Source organism: Balaenoptera borealis (assembly GCF_965194805.1).
Source record: "Balaenoptera borealis genome assembly, chromosome: 6".
Lineage (NCBI taxonomy): Eukaryota > Metazoa > Chordata > Mammalia > Artiodactyla > Balaenopteridae > Balaenoptera > Balaenoptera borealis.
Genome location: NC_138863.1, coordinates 2262552 through 2286889, shown reverse-complemented (window position 1 = coordinate 2286889; position 24338 = coordinate 2262552). Strand labels below are relative to the sequence as shown.

Here is a 24338-nt window from a genome sequence, read left to right as displayed (position 1 = left end):
CGGCATCCACCCCCACCCCACGTCACTTCTGTGCCACATCAGGGGTCCTGTGTGATGCTCTGTCTTTTATCTCCACTTAGTCTGAGCCTTGCTGAGGTCAGGGTGTGTGCCCTCCTTCTCTGTCTCCCCATAGCCATTTCTCAGTGTGTTCTTTGAATAGTTAGACCCTTCTCTTACCATTCTGCCCTTGGGGTCCTTAGCAACACAGCTCAGCCTTGCTGCCCTCCATTGGTGTCCTTCCTGATGTATGGGGACCACTTTCTAGGATGCTCACCCTTCCTTCTGCCTATCCTGGAGACTCTAAACTGTGCTTCCAGAGCCTTCTGTGTTCTCTGGGTTTCCCTGAACTGGAGGGATAGGGCTCACATGAGGGGGTCTGCACCTCCACCCCCAGCACCCTATGTCCAACCAGAGCAGGAAGTCTTCTCCACTCCATTTACTGAGCACTTACTAACCTCTCTGGGAAGATGCCTGGTTCAAACACTGGCCCTGCCTCTTACTCTCTGCGTGGTCCTTGGGTAACCAATGCAGCTACACCGTTGCTTCCCTTTCCTCGCCTGCAAACAGAGAGAATATCAACCCTGCCTTGAAGGGTGCAGTGAGAGTGGAAGGAAGCAGAGCACAGCGAGCTGAAGCTTCGTGGGAAGGACAAGCCCGTGGGGGTGGTCTTGGTTCTTGCCTCCCTCCTACTCTCAGAGTTCACAGTCTCTTGGAGGTTACAGCACATCCTTGGCAAGAGCCCTGAGCAAGCTTCAGGCCAAGTCAGCATCCTTCCTTCCTCTGGGGGAAATAGAATCAGCTGCTCTTGCTGGGGGCACTTCACAGTGGTGAAACCTTGTGAAAGTGGAGCGAGTGACTATTGGGTGCTTGCTCTGTGCCTGGTGCTGCCCAGCTGGCGCGGGCACCTCACATGCGCTCAGGCAGCCCCGGAGGCCACGCGCTCATCTTTGATGATGCTGATCTGCTGATTTGGAGTGCTTCCTCCTGGCCCATCTCTCCAGCTCCTGCTCGGCCATCGTCTGGACCACTACTGTCCCCAACTAGATGTGGGTTTCTCTTCCAAAGAGGTGAACCAGAGAGATCCCGCGTGCTCTTGGCCCCAGGGTCAGCTGGGAATCTGATGACATGAAGTGAGATACAGTGAGAGATGGAAGTACAGGGTGGGCTGCACGAGATTATGTGTGGAAACGGTGAATCGTTCTTGGGGTTTAAGGAAAAAGACTCAGACTTTAGGTAAAACTCACTGGCAAAGTGAGCCAACCACCATGAAAAAAGATGACTTCATCTGTTTGGGGTTTAACTGATAATTGCGGTGTTGAGCAGTTATCCATCAGAGAAGTGCTCCCAAGAATGGGGCTGAGGTCGGCAAGTCAGGCTAAGGCTGGTGGTGCCCTCACTCAGGTGGAACTAATCCAGGACAACCTGGAAGAATCTGGGCTCTCATCTGCTTGTTTCTTTGTTTCTTTGTCATATTGTTCTATTTTTCTTTGAGATTTTCTTGACTTTTATCTTCCAAATATTCTGTTGAAATGTTTATTTCAGTAATGACGTGTTGTGACTAGTTTTTTAATTTAATCATTCATACATTTATTTTTTGCAGTATTTTTAAATTTTTATTTATCATTTATTTTATTTTTTAAAATCTAAAAAATAATTTTATTTTTATACAATTCCTAAAGCTTACTTTCCATTTACAGTTATTACAAAATACTGGCTATATTCCCCATGTTGTTCAATACATTTTAAAAAAGAGTTTAAGGGCTCACTTTCATTTTCTGTTCCTTTTTCAAATCATCTTGTCTTGTTTCAAAGATAAAAACATCTCCTCACTCTGAAGACACAAGTTATTTTTTTAGGTTATGGTTGTTCTCTAGATTGTTTCCATTTCTTCTAGTTGTTTTGCTCTGGAGTTCATAGTTGACTTGGCATTTTACACACTTTCTCCTCTCTACTCCATCTTTTGATCTTCTGTGTAAAAAGGCTATATTTAAAATCTGGGTCTTAGTTAGTTTTGTATTCTACACATAACGGTATCTAGTAAACAAATTTTATTGGTTTATACTGGAGATAATGGACTTATTTCCAGTCTATATGTAGCTGATCTAGGCTTAAATGATAAACTGAATTGAGTTACAGTGGCTGGGAATTAATATGGCTAATTTGGGATTAATTATACTGAGTACAATTCGTGCTGTGATGTGGTTCTATTCATATTAACTAGAGTTTCATGCAAGAGCCACCATCAAAGTGTACCCATGTCCCAGCTTTCCCCAATTCACAGCAAACACATCTTGCTCACTCAGGTCAGACCAGCTGGGAGGCTTGGTGTTTCCCACAAGCTCCAGGCACCCTGTCCTGATGCCACGGTGAGGCCACCAGGTTCAAGGCATGAGAACTGTTCTAACCACGTGACATACCCTCCAAGGAGAAATGGTGACCCAGGGAGAGAAGCAGAGGACAGATGCTCTACTGAGGGGACAAGGGACAGGGTGATTTGTAACTCTCAGGTCCAAAGTTTTCTTATTCAAAAGCTCCAGAGATTGATCCGGACATATATACTTTTTCATTCAAAATTGCGGGAGAAGTTTGGTAGTTGGGAGCCCTCGGTTCAAACTGATTCCAGCTCTTATTGGCTTCGTGAGCTTGGGAAAATAGCTGGATCTCTCGAGACCTTTCAATGAAAGGATCTAGACCAGCCCATCTGCTCTTAAATGTTATGATGCTGAGTGGTGACTTGGGGAAGGGATAGCGTGAGAGGGAATGCGGGCAACGTGCCCACCCTGGCCTCTGACACTCTTTCATCTCCAGGGATCCAGTGTTTCTATCTACAAGGTGTCGTATTAATAACCAAGACTCCCACAAAAGAAGGCTCATCAGAACTTGAAAAAGGAAAGCAGGAAGTCACAATTTACTTCTGATTCCCTCCTGCTCTGCTATCAAACTCTCTCACTGGCTCTTCAAAGCAGACTTTGAAGAGAACATTTTTTTGAACATCTTTATTTGCCCAAAATAGAAAAAATGATCTCATTTAGGCCAGAGCTGTGATTTCACTTTAGGTTCAGGGGAGGATAAACTAACTCCTTGGTAACAAAGCCCGTGAAACACACACATGTTCACTAATAGCCAGTGGACGTTGGCAGAACCTCTGTCATTTAATTCTACAAAAACACTTTTGGTTCCGTATCATTAGACTTTAAAAAAGAATGTACATCGGACATCATTTCAAGTCAAGGACAGTTTAGTGAGCATCTATGGAGGGAGAGCATTTGGTGCATTTGGTGGGGGGTGTGGAGCATGTGTGGTACCTGTGTAAGACGTTTTCCCTCTTTAGGGAGGATCCATCTCGTTTCAGAGACAAGACTACCTCACATTTGAGTATCAGTAGTAATCGTAATGATCTTAATCATAACAGTAGCCTATACTGATTGGACACGAACTGCATCCGAGTTTCTGTCCGAGGCATTTTCCCAGGCTCACGCGATGCCTGGCACTCGGGACTCGATCAACAAATGTGAATTACCGTCCGAGAGACTTCGCTTGCGTGCAGTGCCCTTGGAAGGGGCCAATCCTGACTTGACGGTGACCGAAAAGACGTCGAACGTCATCCGGAGCCTGGAAGCAGCTCCGACACTGGGCCTGAGGTTGCCTGACTCAGCGCTCTTGTCTCAGACTCTGCATCGCTTGGTCCGCATCTGCCTTTGCAGCTTAAAGAGGGCTGACCGCCTGCTGGGAGGTCACACGGTGCTGCACGGTGACAGGAGTGCACCTGAGCCTCCTAAAGGCCCATGCAGCTTGAGAATCACTGGCCAGCAGCCACCGAATCATGTCAGGTTTTGGCAAGACCCATCTCTCTTGCACCAATACCCCAAGTGAGACAGGTTTTCATGCCCAGTTCACCTCTGTTATTATTCTAAATGAACCGTCAACTCCTCCTAAAGTTAGCAAGGTTTATTTTGTCATATTCCTCCGTTTTACACAGCAGACAGCAGCTCTGAATGTCAAAGCTAGAGCAAGACAGAGTAATTTTTAAATGAACAATAAACCAGTTAGATTTCTCTGTGGCAAGAAATGTCACAGCTTCCTTTACCCCAGGTCCTACAATGTCCTAGTAACTATTTCCTAAATTATTTCTCTAATGTGCCTGGAGGTTGGTATATTGAAGAAATGGCTCTAGGGCAAATATGTAAACAGCATCGGAAGGTTGTGGAATGGAGTTTCTCTGCACCCCTCGTGCCCTGTAGAACCACTGCTGATATAAATCCAGGGCATCAAGGACAAGCCCAACCAGATCTTTTTGGAGTAGATTTTGATAGTGAAAGAATAATTATTGATCTTAATGAGGCTTTACGACAGTCCATCAAAACCATTGTCATATTTGGTCAGAGGCCTCCCATGGGGGCCTGGCTAGGGTGACTCTTAGAAGGAAAATGAAGCAAATACAGCAATTAAGCAAAGCCAATTGCCTCGTGGGACAGGGGCTCCCCAGGCCAGACTTCAACCAGAAAAGCAAACAACATTAATGAAGCTGCAAACACCAAGCCATTCAGCCCCAGCACTTTGGACTTATCCTAGGTGATTAATCCAGAAGGGAGCTGTAGTAGTTTCCCATGGCTGCTGTAACCAGTTACCACAAGTGTACAGGCTTTAAATAGCACAGTTGTATCACCTTATAGTTCTAGAAGCAGGAAGTCTGAAACGGGTCTCATGTGGCTAAAATCAAGGTGTCAGCAGGGTGCTCTTCCTTCTGGAGACTCCAGCGGAGAATCCATTTCTTTGTCTTTTCCAACTTCTAGAGGCTGCCTGCGTTCCTTGGCTCATGGCCACATTGCATCACCCAGCCTCGGCTTCTGTTCTCCCATTTCCACCTCTCTGACTCAGACCATCCTGCCTCCCTGTCATAAGGAGCTCTGTGATTATACTGGACCCACCAAAATAATCCTGGCTAATTTCCCCATCACAAGACCCTTGACTTAATCACATCTGCAAAATCCCTTTTGCCACAGAAGGCCAAGTATTCACTGGTTCTGGGGATTACAACGTGGACGTGTTAGGGGGCCATTATTCTGCTTCTGTAGGAACCGTGTTCTAAGCCAGAGGAGGGGGTGACATTCCTTCTGGGAGCGGAATCATGGGAAGTAAAGTTCTGTGTTAGCCATGGGACCCACCTGGGATCACTTGTGGAGAGGGAACAAGGTCATTAATGGAACAGCCTGGAAATCTCAAGGTAGTACATGTGAGAATGAAAATGGAACAATATCTAACACCTACATCATGCTTCACTCTTTTGCATTATTTTTCTTAATCATTACAACAGCTTATTGGAGTATATACCATTATCATCCCAATTTACAGAAAAGGAAATTGAGGCTACAAAATGTTAAGTTACTTGTCCAAGATCACAACTCTGTGTACATCTGTCATAAGTGGTGGAGTCTGAATACAAATTGAGGCCTGAATGCTCATTTTCCTCTTTTTTGGTGACTTTAAATATATTGGAATCATGAAAGCAGAAGCCCTATCTAATGCAATAAGACAAGAAAAGGAAATAAAAAGTATATAGTATGGGAGGGAAGAGAGAAATCTGTCTTTGTTTGCAAATGACATGAATGTCAATGTAGAAAATCCAAAAGAATCTACAAAAAAAAAAAAAAAACCCTCTTGGAACCAATCATTGATTAATTATAACGAGGTTGTAGGATACAAGGAAGTCAATCACTTTCCTATACACCCACCATTGAACAAGTGGAATTTTAAATTGAAAACACAATACCATTTACATTAGCACCCCCAAATATGAAATACTTAGGTATAAATCTAACAAAATATGTACAAGATCTATATGAAGAAAACTTTGATAACAGAAATCTAAGAACTAAATAAATGGAGAGATAGTGCATGTTCATAAATAGGAAGACTCAATATGGTGATGACGTCAATTCTTCCCAAGTTGATCTATGGATTCAAAGCAATCCTAATGAAAATCTCAGCAAGTTATTTGGTGCTTATTAACAACTGATTTTAAAGTTTATATGCAGAGGCAAAAAACCCAGAATAGCCAGCACAATATTGAAGAAGGACAAAGTTGGAGGGCTGACATTACTCAATTTCAAGACTTACTATAAGGCTATAGGAATCAAGACAGTGTCTTACTGGCAAAAGAATAGACAGATAGATCAATGGAATAGAAGGGGGAGCACAGAGAGTCTCCATAAATATAGTCAACTGATCTCTGATAGAGGGGTAAAGGCAGTACCAATATGATGGAGCAAAGATAGTCCTTTCAGTAAACGGTGCTAGGACAATTGAACATCCACAGGCAAAAAAAACTGGACCTAGGCACAGGGCTTATACCCTTCACAAAAATTAACTCGAAGTAGATCATAGACCTAAATGTAAAATGTAAAACTATGAAACTCCTAGGAGATAAAATAGGATAAAACCTAGATGACCTTGGGTATGGTGATGACTTTTTAGGTACAACACCAAAAGCACCATCCATGAAAAAAAGAATTGACATGCTGGACTTAATTGAAATTAAAAACTTCTGCCCTACAAAAGACAATGTTAAAAGAATGAGAAGACAAACCACAGACTTGAAGAAAATATTTGCAAAAGAAACATCTGATAAAGGACTGTTATCCAAAATGCCCAAAGAACTCTTAAAATTCAACACTAAGAAAAAAGTCAACCTGATTAAAAAATGGACCAAGATCTTAACAGACACCTCACTAAACATGTACTGGTGACAAATAAGTAGAGATGCTCCCTACACAGGTCATCTGGGAAATGCAAATTTAAACAACAATGAGATACCACTACACACCTATGGCCAAAATCTGGAACTCTGACAACACCAAATGTGGCTAAGGATGTGGAGCAACGGGAACTCTCATTCATTGCTGGCGGGAATGCAAAACAGTACAGCCGCTTTTGAAGACAGTTTGACAGTTTCTTTAAAAACTAAGCATACTCTAACCACAGGATCCAGCAAACACACTCCTTGGCATTTACTCAGAGGGGCTGAAAACACGTTCATGCAAAAACCTGCACACAGATGTTTATAGCAGCTTTATTCATAATTGCCAAAAAGTCCTTCAGTAGGTGAGGGGACAAATAAAAAAGAAATGAGCTTTCAAGCAATGAAATGACATGGAGGAAACTTAAATGTGTATTACTAAACAAAAGAAGCTAATCTGAGAAGACTACATACTGTATGATTCCAACTTATGCTATTCTGGAAAAAAAGCAAAACTATGGAGACAATAAAAGGATCAGTGGTTGCTGGGGGTGGGGGAGGGGTGAGTAGGGGGAACACAGATGATCTTTAGGGCAGTGAAAATACTCTGTATGATACTATAATGATGGATACATGTCATTATACTCTTGTCCAAACCCGTGGAATGCACAGCACCGAAAGTGAACCTTATGTAAAGTATGGACCTTTGGGTAATTATGATGTGCCCCTGTAGGTCCATCAGTTGTAGCACGTGTGCCACTCTGGTGGGGAATGTGGATAATGGGGGAGGCTGTGCGTGTGGTGGGCAGAAGGTATATGGTAATTCTCTTCCTCTCAATTTTGTTGTGAGCCTAAAACTGCTCTAAAAAATAAACTTACAAAATAAAAGAATTGTGAAAGCATCCTTTCATTTTTCATTATTGCTTTCCAATGGAAAGTCCTTACTGGAAGGAGTCTTCAGGTTCAGACCCTCAGATACTGGAATGAAGCACTTTGCCTGGGATGCAAAGATCTTTCGCCCATGATTCATGATGCCAACAATTTCCTGCTGATTCCTCTAAGTTTAAATCAGTTTGACAATACGCATTTGCTGTTTCATGTGTTCTTCAGATCCAGTCTCTTCACAGGACCATGCTTCATGATGTAAGCCCCAGACAATGCAAGTCTGTAAAGTATGATTAATGTGCCATGTGTCAGAGAAAGGATCAAAGGTTGTGTGTGTGCGTGCTCTAATATGGTAGGATGTCCTTCCAAAAGTTCAGGGCTCTGGGGCTCCCTTCCCTACAGAGAAGAGGAGGGGGGAACACAACTCCACTGAACAAAAGAGTCAAAGGAAAATGTACATCGTATGAAACATTTTTATGATCCAAAAAGATAAGGAATGCCGGAATGAAGAGAAGGAAGGAGCCAAAGGATAAGCGTGAGTTGTCATGTGACCAGCACTAAGCACCCCTCTCTGTTCATCTGGAAAGAAGTAAAGATGCTCCATGGCTCCTGGGTCTGTACAGAGCCCCAACTCACAGCCACCCTTGACATCCAACAAGTATGGATTTCAGGATAAATCCTCAAATGTGTGGGCCAGCTGTCCCATTCAATGCAGACTCTACATGTGAAAGTTCTGCTTCTCTGGGCTCTGGCTTCATCGTGGCAGTGCTGAGGTAGCCCATGCTCAGGTCCAGGAGAAGCCGGGCCACTTGAGTCAGCCCCCAGGAAGGTACCTTGAGACAGGGTGGACCAAGTAGGACCCTTCCCCAAGGCTGCTTCCAAGAAAAGCGTCATGGCCAAGGAGGGTGAGGGTCAGCGCTGAGCAGTCATTGCTCAGGGTGAGGATGGGACCAAGCAAGCGGTTGGGGGTTTGGAGGACACAGGAGCAGTGCGGGGGGCAAGATGCATGGCTGAGCTGGGTCACCTGATCCCCTAGGAGAAAGGTGCCTGTTTAATTTACTGTCCAAAAAGTGACACTATTGAGAGTGAAAGAGAGTGCTCTAATAGGCACACTGGGATGTGTGATTCGCACCCGCTGTGATGCGTGCTGTGGGTGGAAGGGGAGGTCAATGTCAGCACTGGGGACCTCTCTGGATGTGCCTGTCTCACCTACCACACAGGCAGAGAGAGACATGACTCGTCCATGTGGGTCCTGGATAGGACAAAGGGTGCACAGATATGATGATGTTAGATTCCACATGGGGAAGAATTTTCACTGGGAAAACTCCAGGAGTCCTACCTTTGAGAATTTACAAATTAGTTCCCCCTAAGCCTTGGAAGACTATCAGAATTATTCTGACAAAGAGATTCATGAGATGCAAGTTGAGTATAAGCTCTGGTAATAAGTGATGTGAAGGACAAGCTAGACACTTCTCCTGACCACAAACAGCCATGAACTGGCGAGGCCACCACGCTGCATGTGTTTATATGTCTAGAACAGTGACCAGCGGGGGAACAGCAGCCAGGAGACATCACTGGGAAAGGCTTTGAGGGGAGTTCTGCTTCTGCTTAGGTTGTAAAAATCTGCCGGGGACCATTGCTCCTCTTCTGACCATGAGAAGGAGCTGGAAAATCTACAAGATCATTATGTTCCTTTAGTTCCTAAAGAACTGAAGTCACAAGGCCACAGAGAAACTAGATTCCAAGTGTGACAAACCCTCTGAGGAGAGGGGGACCACATGAATTACCCCATGTTTGGTGGAGCATAAAAAGGGGTAGTTACCATACAAGCAGGCAAAAAGAAACAGCTGAAAGTTAATGATCTCTCACATGCTGAATATGGGTGCATTAGATTGAATGGTGATCCTCAAAAGCTATGTCCAAGTCCCAATCCCGGGAACCTGTTACCTTACTCGGAAAAGGGGTTTCTGCAGATGTTAAGGATCTTGAGATGAAATCAGCCCAGATTATTCCAGTGAGTCCTAAATCTAATGACAGGTTTTCCTATAAGAGATACACAGAGAAGACAGACACAGAGGCAGAAGTGATGCGAGGCAACCACAAGCCAAGGATGCCAGCAACCGTAGAAGCTGGAAGAGGCGAAGAGACAAAATCTCCCCTAGGGCCTCTCTAAGGAGGACTTCTGTCCTCCAGAACTGTGAGAGAATACACTTCTGTTTGTTTGGTTTTTTTTTAAAGGTTTTGCTTTTTTTTTTTTTAAATTTATTTTATTTATGGCTGTGTTGGGTCTTCGTTTCTGTGCGAGGGCTTTCTCTAGTTGCGGCAAGCGGGGGCCAATCTTCATCACGGTGCACGGGCCTCTCATTATCGCGGCCTCTCTTGTTGCGGAGCACAGGCTCCAGATGCACAGGCTCAGTAATTGTGGCTCACGGGCCCATTTGCTCCGCGGCATGTGGGATCTTCCCAGACCAGGGCTCGAACCCGTGTCCCCTGCATTGGCAGGCAGACTCTCAACCACTGCGCCACCAGGGAAGCCCACTTCTGTTGTTTTAAACCACCAAGTGTGAGGTAGTTCGTTACGGCAGCCCTAATCAGCTAACACAGTGGGCTTACACGACAGCTCAGCATCCTTGGCAATTCTAGACACAAGGGGAGTCTGCACCCAACGTTTTTCCATGGGCCTTTCCCAAGTACTTTCAAGAAAGATGGAGGGCAGGGGAGGAGACCTCAGAGGGTCTGTCTCAGTGGCGCACAGGCATGAGACCCTGCTTGCTTCCTTCTTTATTATGGAGCCAAAGCCAAGCTGGGGGAGGGCCAGCCCCCAGGGCCCAGAAAACATGCTCTACCTCTGAGAAAAGAAAGAAGCCAAGGCTATCTCCCTCGTAGGAGGAGCTGAACCCAGCTCAAGCAGGGTGCTGCACCTCAGGCAGAAGTCTGCTTCTCAGGGCAGGAGGAGGATGAGGAAACTCTCTCCCACCTAAGACTCTCCCCCCCCCCCCAACTAAGAAAGCAGGGTTTGGCTGTCATGAGGGAAGGGCAGGAATGTAGAGACAGCCTCATTCCTGAGACCTAGATGCACAGCCAAGGCTGAGACTAGAGCAAGAGAACTGAGAAAATTCTCTGGACCCTGCCACAATGTGTGCATCCCAGACAACCACTGGCAGAGGGTCAAGAATATGGGGAAATCTCCTCTTTATGGTGTAGAAGTACAGGGAAAACAGAGCTGAGGGTGAAGCAGGAACATGGAGGAAAAGCCTACAGCACTCCAGGCCCAAAGTAAAGACAGGGAAGAAGCACTCCTCCAAGGAAGAAATTCAAAGTCCATAGTCACTAACGGGAGCCCTAGCAACAAAAACTCCACACCCAACTCAACTATGGAACAGAATGACTCAAATCCCACAACAACAGTCTGTCAGAAGATGCATGCCCATTTCCAGGCATAAATACTATTTGGCTCAGTCTCTGCTGTTCTTTTGCATACAGTGTCCCAAATTTAAAAAAAAAAAATTTTTCTTTTTTTTTGAGATACACAGAAAGACTATAAGAGATGACTCATTGTCAAGAGATAAATAATCAGAAAAACCAGACCCAGAGATGATTTAGATGTTGGAACTATCAGACAGGGATTTAAAATAACTGTAGTTAATATAATAAGTAACTTGTTTAATATAATAAATAAGATGGAGGAGAAGGTAAACAATGTGTCAGAACACATGAGAAATTTCAGCAGAGAAATAAAACCATAAAAAGGAGTCAAATGGAAATGCAAGGAAAAAAAATTTTTTTAACCTATCATATCAGAGTTGAAGAATTCCTTCAACAAGCTTATCAGAAATGTGGACACAGCAGATTAAAAAAACTGTCACTGAACTTGAAGTTAGGTCAATAGAAATCATCCAAGCTGAGACACAAAGAAAAAAAAGAAAAAGCAGGAAAAAAAAAAACCCTCAAAAAATAGAACTGAGCATCCATGAACTGTGGGGAAATATGAAGCAAATAACATATGTAATTTTAGTCCCAAAATGAGAAGGGAGGGAGCAAGAGAATTGGGCAGGAGAAAGATTTGTATGTCAGTAGTTGATAATAGACAAAATTAAAGAAAAACAACAAACTAAAAATCAAAGAAGCTCAAAGTATCTCAAGCAGAATAAAAACAAGTAATGACACATCAAGATACATCATAGTCAAATATTTAAAAACCAAAGATAAAGATAAGATCTTGAAAGAAACTGGAGAAAAAAATATACATTGTATACAGAGGAACAAAGGTAAGATTACAGAAGACTCCTTGTCAGAGACCTTGTAAGCCAAATGAAAACAGAGAGATATTTTTTTGAAAGACTGAAGGCAAAAGTTGCTGTCCAACCTGAATTCTATAAACAATGGAAATGTCTTTCAAAAGAGAAAGCAAAACAGAGACTTTTTTTTAAGACCAATAACAACTGAGTTAATTCATTCCTCATCTGCTTTCACTACAAAAAATATTAAAGAAAGTTCTTCAGGCAGAAAAAGTATGATACAATGATGCCAGATGTATATCTGAGTCTACACAAATGAATGAAGAATGCCACAACAGGTAAAAATGAGTAAAAGTAAAATCATATTTGAATCTCTTTCAAACATAATCAACTGCCTAAAACACAAAAAGTAATGATATGGTAGGACTTAAAACGTATGTGGAATCAAAAGGTATGATAACAAAAGTACAATGAATAAGAGGAAAAAATGAAAATATACTATTGTAAGTTTCATGCAGTAGTATGTGAAGTGAAAAATAGTATTTGAAGATAGATTGTGATAAGTTAAAGATGCATATTGTAAAGCCTAGGGCAACAACAGAGAGAAAGCGGTGGGAGAAGAAGAAATAAGCCAATTTAAGGTAGAACTGAATACACAAAATCATTTAATTAATCGGAAAGAGGACAAAAATAGGAACAAAGTACTGACAGAATAAATCGAAAACAAGCAAGACATAGATTTAAATTCAGCTATGTAAATGGTTATTTTAAATGTAAATTCTCCATTTAAAAGACAGATTGATTGTAAAATTAGAAAGAAAGCGAGACTCAACTATATACTTAAAAAAAAAAACCTTTAAGTATATTGACATAGAAAGATTAAAAGTAAAGAGATAGAAAAAATATATATCATGCAAACACTAGTCAAAAGAAAGCTGAAGTGGCTATATTAATATCAGAAAGACTAAAATTTAGAACAAGGAATATTACAAAGAAAAAGAGGGACCTCATAAATTGATACATTAGCCAATTCATCAAGAAGGCATAACAATCTTACTTGTGTTTGTCCCCACTAAGGGAGCCTCAACATACATAAAGCAAAAGCTGAGAGAACTAAAATGAGAAATGGACAAATCCACAATGGTAGCAGGAGATTTCAACACACCTCTCTCAGTAGTTGATACCAAAAAAATTTACAAAAAATTAATAAGGCTGTAGAGGATTTTAAAAGATCAACCAATTTGACCTAATTGACATGCTTTAGAACACTACACCCAATGTTATTTTCAAGTGTATACTGAATATTCACCAAGATAGAACATATTCTGAGCCATAAAACCAGTCACAACAAAATTTAAAAGATTGAAGTAGTACAAAGTATATTTTTCAAGTGCAATGTAACTAACCCAGAAATCAACAACAGGACAATATCTGGGACCTCCCAATATTTGGTTATTAAACAATAAGTAATCCAGTCAAAGAAGATGTACAAGACAAATTAGAAAAAAATTGGAGTTAAAGAGGGGAAAATACAATATATCAAAATTTGTAGCATGCAAGTACAGCAGTGCATCAAGGGAAATTTATGTTATTAACTTCTTATATTAGAAAAGAGGAAAGTTCCCAAATCAACTACCTAAGCTTCCAACTTAATAAACTACAAAAAGAAGGAAATTAAACCCACAGCAAGTAGAAGGAAGAATACAAAGATAAGACCAGAAGTAAACAACATAGAAACAGAAAAACAATAGAAAAAAATCAATGAAAGCATTAAGTTGATTACCATTTATACAGACTGAATAAGAAAAAAAAGAGAGAATACATAAAGTACATATATTAAAAATAAAGCAGGGCTTCCCTGGTGGCGCAGTGGTTAAGACTTCGCCTGCCAATGCAGGGGACCTGGGTTTGAGCCCTGGTCCGGGAAGATCCCACATACCGTGGAGCAGCTAAGCCTGTGAGCCACAACTACTGAAGCCTGAGCGCCTAGAGCCCGTGCTCCACAAGAAGAAGACACTGCAACGAGAAGCCCATGCACCACAATGAAGAGTAGCCCCTGCTCGCCGCAACTGGAGAAAGCCCGTGCACAGCAACGAAGACCCAACACAGCCAAAAATAGATAAATAAATAAATTAGTTAAAAAAAAAGAATAAAGCAGATACTACAGAAATTAAAGGAACAGTTAGAGAATGTTATTAACAACTTCACAGCAATAAAGTTTACAAGGTAGATGAAATGAAACAATTCCTTTAAAGACACAGGCTGTCAAAATTCTCCCAAGAAGAAACAGACAACCTGAATAACCCTACCTCTATTAGAGAAATTGAACTTACAGTGAATTGAACTTCTTTGGATTCTACACGGGAAAGTACAGACACAGATGGCTTCATAGGCTTATATTATCAAACATTTAAGAAAGAAATAATATCAATTCTATACAATGTCTTCTAGAAAATACAAGTGGAGGGAACACTTGCCAACTTATTTTATGAGGCCAATATTATCTTGATACCCAAACCAAGGAAAGATGTTACAAAGAATAAAAAAAAACACATTAGACATTAAAAACTCTTAACAAAATATTAGCAAATTAAATCCAGCAATACATATAAAGGATGATATATCATGTTTAAGTAGGATTCACCCCAGAATTGCAAAGTTGGTTCAACATCTAAAAATCAGTGAATGTAATTTGCCATATCAACAGACTAAAAAAGAGAAAACAATATGATCAACTCAATGATGTAGAAAGAGGATTTGGCAAAATTCAACACCTATTCATTATAAAAACTCTAAACTAAAAATAGAAGGACATTTCCTCAACTTGATAAAGAGAATCTATGAAAAACTTACATCTAACATCATACTTGATGGCAAGAATCTGAATGTTTTCCTCCGATTGGGAAAAAGGCAAGGGGTTCTGCTCTCAGCATTTTTTTTTTCTTTTTGGCATTGTATGGAGGTCCTACCCAGTGCAATAAGGCAAGAAAAAGCAATAAAAGGCACATAATAGAAAAGAATGAATGAAAACTTTTTATTCACAGACATGATTGTCTATGTAGAAATGCAAAATACAGAAATACAGAATAAAATTTACCATTAGAGACAATTAGCACATTCACAATGTTGTGCAGCCATTACCGCAACCTAATTCCAGAATATTTTTATCAGCCCAAATGGCAACTGTATACATATTAAACACTTCCTATTCTCCTCTGTTTTAAAATGTACCTGGGATTTGTTTCAATTAGGTATGGGAAGACACACAGAAATAGATATGACTGTCATGAAGGATGAAGTTTTTATACCCACAGATCCATAGAAACAGGAGGCAGGGCCACATGGGGAAGTACCAGGGGTGGTTAAGAGGCAGAAGAGAGGGGGAAATGTGGACGGGAGCCTTTATTGTGGTTTGTGTGGGACAGGCAGGGCAGGGCAGGGTAAGCAAGCTGAGCCAACTTCAGGTTAGATAGTGAAACACTTGGAGCAGCCGGGGCTGTAGAGGTGGTCACTAGTTGTTGGCAACTGGTCCTGGGGTGATTTAGGGCAGGGACTATGTTCCAGGCTGATAAAATGAGTAGGGTTGGGGTTTGCACTCAGGATTGGTTGGTTTGCATATCAAAGGGATGTCCTCAGGCAAGCTGTTTGCTATCTCCAAGAATCCACTGACTCTGGGAGGGGCAATCCCTCTCTGGGTCCACAAGGCCCCAAGATGTCAAAGCATCATAAAATACAGAAAATAGAACACATGATTAATACACCCCCTCCTCCTAACCCTTGGCAACTACTAATCTGATTTCTGTCTCTATGGATTTGCCTCTTCTGGATATTTCACATAAATGGAACCATACAATATGTGACCCCTTTTTCTGGCTTCTTTTGTTTTGCATAACGTTGTCAAGGTCCATCCATGTTGTAGCAAACATCAGTATTTCATTCCTTATTTTAAAAAACTTTTTTATACAATTTTGAAAGGTTACTTTCTGTTTACAGTTATGACCAAATATTAGCTACATTCCTCAAGTCGTACAATGCGTCCTTGCGCCTCTCTTATGCCAGTAGTTTGTACCTCCCACTCACCCACGCCTATATTCCTGTAGCCTGCTTCTTTTTTGTTATATTCACTAGTTTGTTGTATTTTTTAGATTCCATATATAAGTGATATCAAACAAGTACTTCATTCTTCTTTAAGACTAAATAATATTCCATTGTATGGCTATACCATGTTTTGTTTATCCATTTATCCATCGATGGACATTTGTGTTGTTTCCATATTTTGGCAATTGTGAATAACTCTGTTATGAACATTTGTGTACAAGTTTTGTTTGAACACCTGTTTTCAATTCTTTGGAGTATATACCCAAGGGTGGCATTGCTGGGTCATGTGATCATTCTATAATTAACTTATTAAGAAATCACCAAATTTCTCCACATCCTTACCAATACTTGCTAGTTTTCTGTTTTTTGTTTGTTTGTTTATTTTGTTTTTTATTATTATAGCCATCTGCAGCTGGTCTTTTATACATTGTTGGTGGGAATGCAAAATGGTCCAGCCATTGTAAAACAGTTGGGCAGTTTCTTCTGAAGTTAAGCATACACTTACATAGGACTCAACAACCCCACTCCTAGGTATTTACCTGAGAGAGACGAAAGCATGTCTAAACAATGACTTGAATGCAGCTTTATTCATAATCACTGAAAGCTGGAAACAACCCCAATGTCCATCAACTGACAGATGGATAAACAAATTGTAGTGTCTCCACACAAAGGAATACTCAGCAATAGAAAGAAACAAACTATAGATGTATGCAACAGTGTGGACGAATCTAAAAAGCATTATTCTAAGTGTAAAAAGCCAGACACAAAGGGCTATGTCCTGTACAACTTCGTTTTTATGACTTTCTGGAAAAGGCAAAACAGGAACATAAATTAGATCTGTGGGTGCCAGTGGCTGGGGAGGGGGAGGTGACGGACTGCAAAAGGCACAGGGGAACTTTTTGGAGTGATGGAAATGTTTTGCACAGTTGTCAAAAGGTATCACATTTTAAACTTAAAATGGGTGCAGTTTATTGCAGGTATGTTATACCTTCAAAAAAGGAGATAGGGACCCAGTTCTCCATCCCCTACTTAGATCCGCTTTCCTGCCTTTGTATAGGGAATATACTTGCTTGCTGGCTGGGGATCTCAGTGTCTCAAGACATACAACAAGGGAGTCAAGAGGGTGGCGTGGTGGTGAGGGAAGCTGGGCCACTTCTCCACCCACCCCAGAAGCAAGCACAAGGCTGTTTTCTGTTTCTTGGGTTTGTTACTTGGTGTAATCAGCTCCTTCATCACCTTCTCTCCTCCTCCTTCACCTTCCTCTTCATTGAGTTGACCATTTTCCTTCACTTTGAGCATAAAGAAAACATCTAGTTATTTGAAGGTTCCCATCATGTGCATTGTTATTGATTATATACCAAAATTTTACTCGCGGAATTTAAAAAATAACAATATTCCAGATTTTTTACACGGCTTTAAAAATGGAAAATGAGTAAAAACATTTTCTTCCTCTTAAATTGCAAACCTCTCTACAGCCAAAATATGAGCGATTGTGATCCAAGCTGCTCAGCCATGAGTTAGCAGGGTTTCAGAATGGACCCAGGGTACAGGAGTCCCACCCAAAAGATGGACCACATACCTATAAAATATTTCCTGTGTGACCCAGGGAAATAAAGGTGACACTTGCATCCTTTGATACTAGTGTTCATTAACTTTTCCTCCAGGGGGAAAAAAGTATCCGTCAAAAAACTAAAATAAAGCTAGTTTCCCTTTATATTCAGAGTTCAGATAGCGTCTCCTTGGAGTTGGGTGTGAGGCCCTTTTTGAAGAGGGGTAAGGAAAAGTCAGCAGGGCCGGAAGAGGGAAGGCAGAATCGGAGGGAGAAGCCTGGAGCCAGCAGGCCTCACGGCCCCCATTGGCTTCCAGCCCGAGGGAGCCCAGCGCCCTCCCCGGCACTTTCACCCGTGATGAGGGGAAACTGAGGTACACCTGGGTTGTTATTCATCCATCTTCCCTAAAGTAGAAGATGAAGAAATGAAGTAGGAAAATGGAGTCAAGCAAAATAATTAAAAACCTTCTAAATAATGTGTAGCCTGGAGAAGTTACATCTCACCCCTTATCCCTACGTAAACACACACACTCACATTTTCTTCTTTAAACAAGGACAGCCAATCGCTCTGTGTCCCGGTCACTTGGGAGAGCTCTGTGCCCACTTCCCCACCGCTCTGGTGACCTCTATAAAAGAGAAATTTGCCATACACCCTGAAGTGTTTCCCCCAGAAGACTTCTTTGATGAGCTTTTATACTTAAGATATAACCAGAGTTTTAACACACGCACGTTTAATTCCAAATTTATTCTTTGAAACATTTGAGGTCAAATCTGTATGTTTATTTAGATAAGTGTTCAGGACTTTTTCAGTCAAATTTTCAACTTGTGCAATTAAAGTTTTCTGAAGAATATTTTAAAACATGTATACAGTTTTAAGATCTGCTAAAACTCAAGTGTCACATGGAAGAGAGAGCATAATTTCTAATTATAAAGTATTGGGGAACGATAAATTCACATGACCTTTTCAGGAAAGTTTATGACCAGGCCACAACAGGACAGGGGCTTTATGAGGGGTCAGGGCATGTGTGGTCACCAAGGCTCCCGTGCACATTACTTAGACAGATTAAAGGAAATCACGGTCCCCAGGTTCTGGAAGTACCCACCCTGGCCCCGGTCTTTCTAAAATGCCACAACGTGTCCAAGTGTGACACGAAGCTTAAGTTCCCCAACCCGGATATCAGTTTCTGAAAACAGAACCTAGACCTTGTCGTGTTAAGGGAACCTCACGCAACTTTCACTCCAACCCATTATTTCACAGAGGGGAAACTGAGTCCCGCTGAGACGAAGGGACTAAGCCAAGCTCATCCTCTGGTCAGTCACAGAACACTGAACCCTCATTCCTCCTCATCCTGTTCTTTTTCTGCCCCTGCACAGACTGGACATGGCTGGGTTTTACCTTTTTTTCTTACAAGATGGAGCAGTGTTTAAATTGCATGTCTTCCTGTTCCCAACTGGTAAACCTAAAAGTGAAAACATAACTAGATACAGCCAAGAGGAAAAATGGGTGAATGCAACCTCCCCAGCTGGCTGTCACTTTCCAACTTCTCTCAAAGTAAAAGTCGGTCATCACATCTTTCCTTAGAACCCTCCTTCGGTTCCCATTGCCTTCAGAATGAAATCCAAACTCGGTCATTGGTCCTATGAGAGCCTGGCCCCAACATTCCTCCCCGGTGCCACCGCAATGTACACGCCTTGCTCATGGGCCCAGCATCTCTTCCAGGGGGAACCTCCCCAATCTCAGGGCCCCCAGGCCCCCAGCCACATGGTGGAAGTCCAGCCAGTCAGGGTTCCATGCTTACCTTCTCTGCTGGAGCAAGAGGAGAAAACTGTTTAATTAGTGTTGCCATCCCAGGATAATATGACCCTGAAGTGTCATGCCTGTCATCCTCAGGCACAAGGGGGAGGGCAGAGTGAGGCTTGTACTAAGACAGAGTGAGGCTCACATATAGAGGCAAGCAGAGCTGCAGGGTGGAGAGGGAAAAGAGAGACACAACATCATTGAAACTCCTGGATCCAGCTAAGCCTGAAGCCAGCCAGAGCCTGAGCTTCGCAAGTAGTGAAGAAATTCCTTTTCTGTTAAGCAGGTACAGATTGTGTTTGTATCATCAGCAACCAAGAGAGTGCTGGCCACTGATCCCCTGAGCTCCCAGGTGCAGGGACCCACCCATTGTGGGGACACCCATGACTCTTTCACCCCGTGGATCTCGACACATTCTCATCTCTCCTGGTAGACTTGCTCCCCCTTTGCTGATGTCTTTCCCAGCACCCCAGACCTGCCAGGCTCTCCCTTCTCAGCCTTCCCTCAGCCCGGGTCCAGCACACTCCACTACACCCCTCAATGTGCTGCATTGCGAAGTCTCTGCTGCCTGGGTCCTACCCCACTGCTTAGCATGGCATGAACCACACAGTCAGTGATAATGAAAAGGCCTGCACTAATACTCTTCTGTCTTCCATTAATTCCTCCCTCCAGTGTACAATAAAGTGCGTGTTTTTATTAGAGTGTAACCATAAGTCCTCTTATCTCTCCACCCATCAGAGTCAACAGGATCTGCTGGGCTCCACTGGAAAGTGCAAAGTTTGAAGAGCAGTGGGGGAGGGAAGGACAGGGCGGAAGATGTAAGTGACAGATTTTAAGATTAAAAACAAACAAGACAGGACAGTGAGAACTTAAAGGAACTATCTGAAAGGAGTGGGGGCCTGGGGAGAGAAAACAAGCCTTCCTGAGTCATGAATTCAAGTCAAGCTAAATTAAATCCAGCTACTCCTAGAACCATAGTGAATGACAGCCTCTCCCAATCCACCGTGGTGGGAAACTCCTGGGCAGTAACACGATCCCAGCAGGACCAGGAGTCCCTGAAAGCTTCCTTGCTCTCTGATGTAAAAAGATGCACCGCGTTTATCTTGTACACGTCTTGCCCCAGACCTTAAGTCAGCCATTTCTTCAAGGAGAGACCGCCATATGGACACCAGTGGTGTGCACTGCCCCTGTGTCACTCAATGCTTCTGTGCTTTTTCGATGGTCAGGGTCAAGAAATACATTGTTGAAGAGGAAATACATTATGAGCTCATACTGATGTTTCCAACAGATTTAGAAAGCCATGCTCTTACCTAACTTCTTTCATTTTATATTTGTATCTCTTTTCTTTTAGGGTGGAAATCTCGATTCCCAAAGATGTAAACATAATAACTTGCTTTAGCTCACAGTTTCAGAATGACAGCAGCAATACTGTTACTAGAACTATGAATACTGAAAACAGATTAAGCCTTTATGCGGTTCTTTTCTCTCTCCTTTACAGTCTATCCCTCTAGGGATGGATACAGTCAAATCACAGCGTTTAAAGTGATCTTAAATTATTTCTGTCTGCATGGTTAAGCCACCAAGATGATACAAAATTAGGTACATCTGTCTGATTTTGCTTTTGACTTTTTAGGGATTTCTATTTTTTTCTCATTTTGGTTTAATTTTTAAATAATTATGTGAAACATTTATATGGTTTCAAAGTCAAATCTACAAAACAAGGTTTATGCAGAGGAGCCTGGCTTCTGTCCCAGACCCCTACACCTTGTTCTCTCTCTCTCCCATTCTTTTTAGGCCATGGTTGATCCTTCTGGTGTTGTTTTTATTTTTATTTATTTTTCATTTTTATTTTTAAAAATTTATTTATTTATTTTTGGCTGCATTTGGTCTTCGTTGCTGCGCGCGGGCTTTCTCTGGTTGCGGTGAGCGGGGGCTACTCCTCATTGCGGTGCGTGGGCTTCTCATTGCGGTGGCTTCTCTTGCTGCAGAGCACGGGCTCTAGGTGCGTGGGCTTCAGTAGTTGTGGCACACGGGCTCTAGGTGCGCAGGCTTCAGTAGTTGTGGCGCACGGGCTTAGTTGCTCTGCAGCATATGGGATCTTCCCGGACCAGGGCTCGAACCCGTGTCCCCTGCATTGGCAGGCGGATTCTTAACCACTGTGCCACCAGGGAAGCTCCCTGGTGTTGATTTAAAACTGAAATTGGTATATATTCCATGTGAAAAAAAAAATCATAGCATGAGTTTGTTGCCGATTTGATCTTAAAGGCATTAATAAATGTGTGGCAAAGTCCCACGTTATTCCCACATTACAAGTGAGAGATGTCAAGAAAGCAAGGCACCCTGGGAAGAGCCCTAGCGTTCATCTTCTACACTATGGTCCACAGTCGGGGTGTCTCAGAGTTCTTTGGCAGAGAACAGGGCCCACACTGGCTAGTTTATGCAGGAAACAACTTATTAGGAAATATGACAGAATTGCAATGGAGCTGATAAACAGACTCTAGCTAGAGCTTTTGCGACCGACTTGCAAACCATACTGCAGGCTTGGAGCCACTGCCTCACTGTACCAGGAAAACAGTGATTCCAGAACCAGCCTGGAATCAAGGAGCTACTGCTCCTGCCCCGGCTGCCAGCTCCCAGGCTTGCTGGTTTCCACTCCAGAAAAGGACTGCTTTTCCCCCTGCCTCTAGATGTGACCAGACACTGCAGTGCCGGGAGCAACCAAACATCTCCACCCCTGGACTTAACAAGGACGGGGCAGAGCCATGGCCTTCTTCCCTTCCACATCCCACAGGACTGCCTCTTGCAGACCAGGGCTGCCAAAGTCTGAGAAAGGTCATTTGTAGCTTTTCAACTCCTGCAATTCAGGAAGGATCTGTAGAAGAAGGATGGAAAGGAGAGTGGGCACCCGTCCACCATATACAACTGCACACTGGAGGAACCATCCTTTTAAGCCTTGTCGTGGTAACATTAGACGTGCAAGGCAAGGGTCTAACTGTTATTAATGAGGTCTTGTCCTATGCCCTCTTGAGCGATTTTTCAAAGGTAAATTTCTAAAGGGGATTTTCCTACAGGAGAATCTTACCTGTAGGTGATCTGTGCCTGGGATATCAGGTGTCAGCCCCTTGTAAGCCCAACTCCACCCTGTTGCTGTGGCTCAGGCAGGTGATCGGCTCTTAGAGGGGACTTCCAGAACTTGTCCTCATGCCCATGGGCAGTAGGGCAGACAGAGTGGGCTGGAGCAGCCTACAAGGCAGGCTTCTCTCCTCCTTACACGCTCTCTGGGTTCAAGGGCAGGGGGAGGGGGAGGGATGTCTCTGGGCTTATGTAAGCTGGGCGGGAAACGAGGGTCTGGGCCCTCGGTCTCCGCAAACTGAGTGACAGACGGAGTTGGTAATGAGCAGCAAGTCGCTGCTGTTCCCATAAGGCGCAGGCCCTTCGGACGCCCAAAGCCTCGGGAAGGCTGGGCCCCAGCGAGGCCAGGACGCTCCCCAGGCCCCTCTCGCTCTCTCTTTTGTTCCTTAAGTTTTTATTTTAGATTTTTTAAAGAGACACGGAAAGCTATTTTGCTGCGCCGGATAATCTGAGCGCCATACCAGAGCTGGAGAAGGGGGTGGTCAGGCGCGGCGGGCTGGGCGCGGCGACTCCCAGGACCCCGTAGTCTTAGGATCCTGTAGTTTTCAGATCGTGAAGCCCGCGGGTGGGGAAGAAACTGCAAACCAACAGCGCTCTGACGCAGCCACATTGTGCGCGGGCCTCTCCCCCCAGCTCTGTCTCCCATCGCTAACTGCGGGGGTGGGAAACGTCCCTCTGGGCCGCCCGGGCTGCACACGCAGCCGCTCGCCCTCGGGTTTCCTAACGCGGTGGGCGCGGCCTGGCCCCGCGGAGCAGCCGAGGCCCAGCCACGCCGGCCCCGAGTTCAAGTGCAATAAAAGGGCCCAGCCCGCCCTTGATCACGCGTTTCGCCTGACAGCCCGCTCAGGCCCGGGTCTAATTGAGCCCGGGTCACCTGGGAATAAGTTCAAAGGCATCCAGGCCGTAAACCACCTCCAGGCCCCGAGCCAGAACGGCCTGGCGAACAAAGAGCCCCCGAACCACTTCAAACGCGCCCGCGCTCGGCGTCCAGATGGCGCGGGGCCGACGTCCCCGGTGTCGCCCGCCGAGGCCGGGCCCCCGCTCTGCGGCCGCCCGGGCTGCCCCGCGGGCGCCCAGCGCAGGGGAGGCCGCGCGGCTCCCCAGACCGCCCTCTGTCCACAGCCGATTTGCGAAACAGAGGGTGGGCCCCGAGGCTGGGGCCCGGCACCGCGGCCTAGCGGGCGCCCCCGACCCGCTCCCGCACCCCCGGCGGGGCCAGGCAGGTGGGCGCGGTGGGCGCCGGGCGCTCCCGCGGAGGCGCGCGGTGGCGCTGAGGTTTTAACGCACTTAGAAGGACGGCCTACAGAGGCCGTCGGGGCCGGGGCTCCCCAGCAAGTTGGGGTGAGAAACTCCCCCATACAACTGCTGGGCAGAGCAGGCCGCGTCCCCACGGATCCCCGCGGCGCGTGCGCGGAGAGCGGCGTCTCCAAGGGCACCCGCGTGTCCGTACGCCCGCGGTCTGGGCGCCGGGGCTATTGGCCCCGCACGTCCCCCACCCCTGGCCGAACGTGCGGGCCACGGCGCGAACTCGCTCTGCGCCCGGGAGCAGGCAAGGCGCACACTGGCCCGGGCGCCCCCGGGGGCTCCCCGCCGCGTCCTCACCTCCTGGGAGCGCATCCAGGGTAGGACTCGCCACCCGCACCCCTCGCGGCGCGGGAGAGACCCCGCAGCCCGGCGGGTTTCGATCTCCAGTTAAGGAGCAGACAAAGCCGGGTCGGCTGAGCCCAGGGCGCGGCGCGGCCGGAGAGCGGTCAGAGCCCGGGATGGAGGCGCGAGCGGCGCGCGAGGGCCCGGCACTCCCGGGTGCCCGCCGCGGCCGGGGCCGGAGGGGGAGGCAAAACTGAAAGTGCCGCGCCGGGGGGCGGGGGCGGCCAGCGAAGGCCCCAGAACTTGTCCTGCCCC

General features: G+C 44.7%; 1 long non-coding RNA gene across 2 annotated transcripts; it reads right to left on the bottom strand.

Annotated features, from left to right (window-relative positions):
• Positions 1-9860: 9860 nt before the first annotated feature.
• LOC309630304 lies at positions 9861-23520 on the bottom strand. 2 transcript variants are annotated; one of them, XR_014245590.1, is made up of 3 exons: positions 18903-23520; positions 18042-18132; positions 9861-17246 (listed from the first exon to the last, which is right to left on the bottom strand). It is a non-coding gene; the product is annotated as an uncharacterized lncRNA (long non-coding RNA). The 2 variants fall into 2 exon arrangements; XR_014245589.1 differs by having other exon boundaries at positions 18042-23520.
• Positions 23521-24338: the final 818 nt, after the last annotated feature.